Here is a 7847-nt window from a genome sequence, read left to right as displayed (position 1 = left end):
TGCCTTACCTCTGTGCCTTTGTACATCCTGTTCCCCCACTGGCTTTTTTTCCTGTAATTTCTATCCCAAGTGCTAGGCTCAAAGGTGCCTCCTCCAGGAAGTCTTGCCAAATCCTCCAGCTCTCATTAATCACTCTGTTTTGTGCACACTCTCAGGGCATTGTGTCCCTCTGCACTGCTTATATTCCCTTGTCCTTGCACCATAATGATGTCACCGTGTCTGTTGTCCCCATTCAACTCTGGCTCTTTACAGCAAGGACCACATCTGATTCAGCCCCATGGCCCAGCACTGAGCTTGGCACATAAGACAGGCTCAGTTTTGGTTGTTGAACTGAGTAAACTCACAGCAGGGACGTGGCTACGTCAGTCCAAAACCGGTGATTCCATGACCAGGTCCACAAGGGCTGAGGTTGGGGCCAGGTCTGCCACCTAGGGAACTTTGCAGGCTAGAGCTCAGCCGGAGAGCATGGGCTGTCTTTCCACCTCCTCTCCAGCTTTTTTTTTTTTTAATTTATTTACTTATTTTTTTTTATATTTATTTTTGGCTGTGTTGGGTCTTCGTTGCTGCATGCAGGCTTTCTCTAGTTGCGGTGAGCGGGCTTCTCATTGCAGTGGCTCCTCGTTGTGGAGCACAGGCTCTAGGCACGCGGGCTTCAGTGGTTGTGGCACACGGGCTTCAGTAGTTGTGGCAGGTGGGCTCAGTGGTTGTGTGGCACATGGGCTTAGTTGCTCCGCAGCATGTGGGATCTTCCCAGACCAGGGCTCGAACCCGTGTCCCCTGCATTGGCAGGCGGATTCTTAACCACTGCACCACCAGGGAAGCCCTCCTCTCCAGCTTTAGACCAAATCCCCAAATCTGCGGCTAGGAAACTGAGGCCCAGGTAGGGAAACTGAGGCAAGAGAGCAGGGACTTGCCCAAGGTCAAGCAATGAATCAATGACAGATAGAAACTCGAACCCCACCTCCAGCCCCTTGGGCCAGTGTTCTCTGCCCTTGGGGCTGCCTCCTTTGCCAAGTTCACTTCTCTTAAGTCCAGGAAGACCACAGGCCTACCAGTCATTAACTCAGCATTTATCAAGCACCGGCCAAGTGCCAAGCATAGTGTCAAGCTCTGGGGCTACTGTGCAGAACAGAATAGACCCTGCCCGGGCCTTCAGGGAGCTCACAGTCTAGAGCATGCAGAGCAGGTCATGCAGGACCTCGTGGGCCACAGTGGGGACTTTGGAAGACCAATGGGAAGCTCTTGGAGGTTTAAGCTGGCAGAGCTGGTTACTCCACCCTCCACACTGTTCACACTCATTCTGTGTTAGTGGCCTTTCCCCAGCCCAGTGGGGAGGAGAGGATGGCTGTCCCTGGGGCTCAGGACGTGTCCTTGGCCACGCCTCTTCAGCAAGCCACTGCTGAGGCCAGGCCTGGCAGTCCCCCAGGATCGTGGCTGTGGCTGGTTTGATCTTTATTCAATTACAGCTTTGAGTCCCATGGAACACCCCTGCCTACTGGGCAGCTGGGAGGACAACTCTCTGTCACACAGCTGAAGCAGCAGGAGCTCCTTAGGGGAGCACTGCAGAGTAAAAGCCTTAATGACCCCATAATCGGAGTAATGAAGATGAATCGCACCTTGTGCTGCCTGCCCATTCCTCCCTCTGAGTCTAGCAGCCAACATCAGATGCTAGAAACTCCTGTTAAGCCAGCAAGAGCTAGGCATGTTAAAGATCATGAAAACAGGTAAGATTTTTCAGTTATAGGTTTTTAGAATCTCAGTATTGAAAAGAACCTTAATCATCACCTCTTCCAGCCTCTCCATCTAAATCAGAACTCCTCTCAACAGTGAGTGTTCTGAAAGGAGTATCTAAACCACTTGCATGCCTCTGGCAGACAGGCAGCTCACTACCTATTGATGGAATCAATCCATTTCTTAACAGTCTAAGTTTTCTGAGTTTGTCCTTTTATTGAGCTGAAACCTTCTTTTATGTAATTTCTGTGTCTTGACTCAAGTTCACCTTTGTCACATAGAACACAGACCCTAATAAGCAAGGTGACCTTGATCAAGTCACTTTGCTCTGGCTCCCATTCTCACTTTCTGTTTTGGCACCTATTACAGTGTTTGAATTGTTCGGAAGGTGGCTGAACACCCGCAGCCTGGCTGAGCCCTGGCCTGGCCTCTAGCTGCCAGTGCCCGCCCTGGAGCCTGCACAGAGCGGGTGCCAGCAGCTGAAAGCAGAACAGAACAGGTCTTCTCCCGTCTCTAATCAGGCCCCGAGGGAGCACCCTGTGTAGATGGTGGTGGCTGGATGCCAAATGAAGTGAAATATCTCCTTTTCTCAGGCCGTTAACTTTTTTTCTTGTTTAAGGAAGGGGAGGATAATGACATTTAGCACTTTACAACTCAGCAGTAAAATGAGCAGATGGAAACAGATCCCCAGCATCATGGGCATGCTGCCAGCAAGAAACCCTCCCCGGCTCTGGCTCTGGCGCCGCGGGGCTGAAGTTACTGGCAAGGTTTGCTGAGGGGGTGAGGGGCACCACCTGCTCGCTCCTGCCCCGGCTCCTCCCCCAGGCAGCCTCTCCAGGCTGCACATCGGTAGTACCGGCCCCCACGTCCCGCTTCCCGCCTGTGCTCACCCTGTTCCACTTACCTGAAGTACCTTTCCTACCCCCCCAGGTCTGTTTGGACTATGACCTCTCTAGTTTGGAGATGAGGAGGAGGAGCAGAGGGGGGTATTCTTGGAGAGAGTGGTGAGCAAAAACTCCTGTGGAGCTGTGGAAAAGCTCCAGCTGGCCTCTAGATGGCCACAGAAGAACAATTTGAGCAGTGAATATTCCCACAGGGAGGTTAAAAAAAAAAAAAAATCATCATTATCATCATCAAAACTATTTACTGAGAACTTGCCGTGGACCAGTCCCTGTGGCCCATGTTTCACACGCCTCACCTCGTTTAACCTTCACAAGCCCAGGAGCTGTGTATCAGCATTGTCTCCATTTTACAGATGAGGAAACTGAGGCTCAGAGAGGTTCAATAACTTTCCTGAGTTCCTCCCACACTGCCTTGATTTTTAAAAAATATTTATTTTATTTATTTATTTTTGGCTGCGTCGGGTCTTAGTTGCGCAGGCTCTTCGTCGTGGCGCGCAGGCTTCTCTCTAGTTGTGGCGTGCGGGCTCTCTAGTTGTGGCTCGCGTGCTCAGTAGTTGCGGCACGCAGTCTTAGTTGCCCCGCGGCATGTGGGATCTTAGTTCCCTGACCACGGATCGAACCCACGTCCCCTGCATTGGAAGGTGGATTCTTAACCACTGGACCACCAGGGAAGTCCCCCCCCCCCCCAACACACTGCCTTGAATGGCAGACAGGCTAAAGAGTATCAACGAATGGCTTTTTAACTATTTGGGGTTTAGATTACTTTCTCTTCTATCACATATGTTGCTCTATAAACTGCACACTTAACAAATCTGAATGCACTTTTCATATTTATGTTCCCAAACCAGTCAATAGCTCTATGCTGGGGCTTGTTCTATTTTGGCATATAAATTGTTTCATTAAATTGCAGCTCCTCTGTGAGTTTTATTTTTCATCCACAAAGTAAAAGAAACAAGCCGAAGAACCCCTACTGTGGTGGAGAGCTACTGCTTCCATCTGCCCAGTGCCCCTCCTTGCTGGGAATAGAACCTCTCCTTCCTGGGCTACTAAGCACTCCTTCCCCACTCTGAGTGGTGGCAGAGGGCTGCCAATCATAATACCCCATCCCCTGACTGCAAATGCAGACATGGGATCCAGGTTGGGCCAATCAGAGTCCTTCCCAGAAAGTTTTCCCACTGGGTGCAAGGGACAGAAGATGCTCTCTGGGGATTTCCCTGGTGGCACAGGTTAAGAATCCGGCTGCCAAAGCAGGGGACATGGGTTCAAGCTCTGGTCTGGGAAGATCCCACGTGCCGCGGAGCAACTAAGCCCGTGCACCACAACTACTGAGTCTGAGCTCTAGAGCCTGCGAGCCACAACTACTGAGCCCGAGCACCACAACTACTGAAGCCCGTGCACCTACAGCCGGTGCTCCACAACAAGAAAAGCCACTGCAATGAGAAGCCCACGCACCTCAACCAAGAGTAGCACCCGCTCGCTGCAACTAGAGAAAGTCCACGTGCAGCAACGAAGACCCAACGCAGCCAAAGAAAGAAAGAAAGAAAGGAAGGAAGAAAGAAGATGCTCTCTGTCTGTCTGTCTACTGGAACAGCTATTAGTGACTGTCCCTGTTAGGATTAGGCTTAGCTGTGGGCATCAAAGACCTGAAAACAGTATCTTAAACAAGATGGTGTGTGTTTATCTTGCAAGGCCAGCTCAAGTATCACCTCGGTGCCCGCCACACCCCCTCTCTGCTCACCTACCTGGTACCCACTAATGTCATCCTACTGCAAGCTCCTGACACTCTCCACCTGGCCGGAAGCACTGGGTAGCTGACACCCCTGGGAACAGCCTTCAACCAATGGGGAATGGAAACTGGATAAATACCTGAACCTCATAAACAGGGGTGGGTGGGGGGATAAGATAATTTGGAGGAATGTGGGATTGAGACCCAGGGGCCCATAGCAGTAAACTGCCCGTTCATTATCACACACTGTATTCATTTCTGGCCCTTCTTTCTCTCACTTCCCTACTCTCCTACCAGTGTTTCCTGATATCACCTCCCAAAGAAACTGCTTGCCCTCGAATCCTTGACTAGGGGCCTGCTTCTAGGGGAGCCCAGCTTTAGACACCCTTGATGTCCTCTCTCATCCCAAGAGAAGGACTCTTCCACCTCCCAGTACTTGCATGGCACCTTGTTTGTACCTCTAATACAGTACACCATGGCCTACCTTGTTGTATTTATTAAGTATAAAATAGGAAGGAATAAGTATTTATTGAGGACCAGTCCCTGCACCAGTTGTCTTGTGCTCATTCATTCATTTATTCACTAATTAATTCATTCACCAAATCTTTATTGAGCATTTATAATGTGCCAGACAATGATTTAGGCCAGGGGTTGGCAAACTGTGGCCCACAAGCCAAATTAGGCCCACTGCCTGTTTTTGTAAATAAAGTTTTCTTGAAACACAGCTGCGCTCATTGTTTACATATTTTTATGGCTCCTTTCATGTTATAACAACAGAGTTGAGTAGTTGTGACAGAGATGACATGGCCTGCAAAGCATAAAATATTTACTGTCTGGCCATTTGCAGAAAAAGTTTGGTGCCCCTTGGAATAGGCACTGGGGCTCCTGCAATGAACAAAACAAACAAAAATCCCTGCCCTCCTGGATGGAGCTTACATTCTAATTGGGGTGGAGTCAGGTGGTAGAGGGGGAATGTAATACAATAAACCAAAACCTAGATATTTAGTATGTTAAATGATAAGAAATGCTACGGAGAAAACAAGTAGGGAGAGAGAGAGTATCAGGAGTGCTGGGGAGCAGGGATGGGGATTGTGGTGAAAATCAGGGTGTCAGGAAGTCCTGGCTGCGAACGTGACATTGGAGCAAAAACCTGAAGGAGGTGAAGGAGTGAGCCATGTGGACATGGTGAGGAAGAGCCGTCAGGTAGTGGAACAGCAGACAGGAGGGCCGTACTGGAGTATTAACAATAGTTCATCCAATATTGAGCGCTATGTACCAGGTGCCCTTCAAGTGCTTTACATACATAATCTCATTTAATTACTTAAAAGTCATCATCTCATTACACATTTAATCTTACAAAAGAATGATCTGAATATATTTCTATTATTAATATTAATACAGAGCTTTCAGTTTACAAAGTTTTGTAATGTTTTTCATTTGCTCTTCATAGTATTTCAAGGAGGTTACTGACCCCATTGTAGTGCAGCCAAAGACCAGAAAGGTCAAGTCCTTTGCCCCAGGTCACACAGCCAGTAAATGCTGGCTCTGGAAAGCAAACCCAGCTCTGTTTGGATCCAGATGCTGCCTTCTTGTCTCTAAGCCACCAGCCTTGGAGGGCGTCAACTCTACCTGGTCCACTCACACCTAACTCAACTCTGCACCAAAGAGAAAAGGCAAAGCCTTGTTGGAAAGAACTCAATTCCCATCATCCTTCCAGATGAGGGTGACCAGGTAAACTGCTGGAGTCACACTCAGAACTCACAGACGTGATTATTCCCTCTGTCCTGGGGCATCTACATTGTGCCCCAGACTTCTTCTGGCTATGCCAGTGCTCTGCAGCACTAACCCAAAGCAGGGGCTCAAAAGGGAGCTGTTGGTTGACAGATTAACTGTTGCTGAGAGTTTTGTTTCATTGCATTTTTAGCAAGCCTTTCTTATGAATTGAGGGAATTATTTAGAAAGACATTAATTCAGCAAACATGTACTGAGATTTACTATGTACAAAACCTTTCTACATAGTAAACAGATTTACTATGGCAGGGCTAGAGATGAACAGGACATGGGCCCTCCCCTCTGGGAGCTCGCAGTCTATGGGGGTGAGAAGATAAATGTTTTGCATGTGCTACATGCCCAGCTGTGTGCCTGGCATTGTGCCAGCCAGGGCACTTTCACCATTAAAAATAATTGTAATAAGGACTTCCCTAGTGGCACAGTGGTTAAGAATCCGCCTGCCAATGCAGGGGACACGGGTTTGAGCCCTGGTCCAGGAAGATCCCACATGCCGCCGAGGAGCTAAGCCCGTGCACCACAACTACTGAGCCCGCGTGCCACAACTACTGAAGCCCGTGCGCCTAGAGCCCGTGCTCCACAACAAGAGAAGCCACCACAATGAGAAGCCCGCGCACCGCAACTAAAGAGTAGCCCCCGCTCGCCGCAACTAGAGAAAGCCCGCGCACAGCAACGAAGACCCAACACAGCCAAAAATAAAATAAATAAATTTATTTTTAAAATAATAATAATAATAATCATTGTAATAACAGCAAACATTATTGAACCCTGACTATGTGCCAGGTACTGTGCTAAGCCCTGTACCTGGGCTAACTCCTTGTATCTTCACCACAACTCCATGGGGCAGATGTCACTACTATCTTCAGGATGAGGCATCTGAGCCTCAGGGAAGCTGAGTATCTCACCCACAGGCACACGGTAAGTGGGTGACAAAGTGAGGATTTGCACTCAGGTCTGTTTGCCCCACCGCATGTACACACTCATGTGACACACCTGAGAGAGAGAATGGGCCAGAGGAGAGACTCAGACAAAATGTTGAGGGGTCTCAAGAGAGGGGGAGGTCCTGCCAGAGGGGACTTCAAGGGAGGGTTCCTCAAGAGGATGCCATTGTGGTGGTCGCCAAAGAGTGGGCCTCCAGCAGAGGGGACCCAGCCAGACAGAAAGAGTCTGTTTGGGTGACTGCTCCCACAACTTTGGATGTATGTTTGATACAAATAACATTGGAGGCTCTGAGTGGGGAGATCAGGCTGTGCATCAAACAGACCTGGAGATGAATCCTTTCTCTCCCAGTTACTAGTTGTCTTGACCATGCACAAGCTAACCAACCTTTCCAAGCCTTGGTTGCCTTATCTGTAAAAGGGACATAACAGTGATATTTGTACTGCATGGGGTTTTATTGTAAGGACTTAATCAGACATGGGTGTAAGGTGTTTAATACAGTCCATGGCATATAGCAAGGACTCTACAAATGTGAACAATGATGATGATGATGACGTTTGGTGCCACACTCTTCAATTCTGAGGAATCTTGATTTAAAAAAAGAGGCCCCCCTCCCCAGCCCCCTTCTGGCCTCTAATCATCTTAGACTAGGACAGTGAATAAATGAACGAGGGGAATCCTGGGCCCAGGGGGAAGAGGCCCCCTGGAGAGAGAAGGGCATTGGCATCCCGCACTGTAGCCAGAGAGGGGAGTCCGAAGGA

The sequence above is a fragment of the Balaenoptera ricei genome, chromosome 1, assembly GCF_028023285.1.
Source record: "Balaenoptera ricei isolate mBalRic1 chromosome 1, mBalRic1.hap2, whole genome shotgun sequence".
Classification (NCBI taxonomy): Eukaryota; Metazoa; Chordata; class Mammalia; order Artiodactyla; family Balaenopteridae; genus Balaenoptera; species Balaenoptera ricei.
This window is presented reverse-complemented; position numbering follows the sequence as displayed.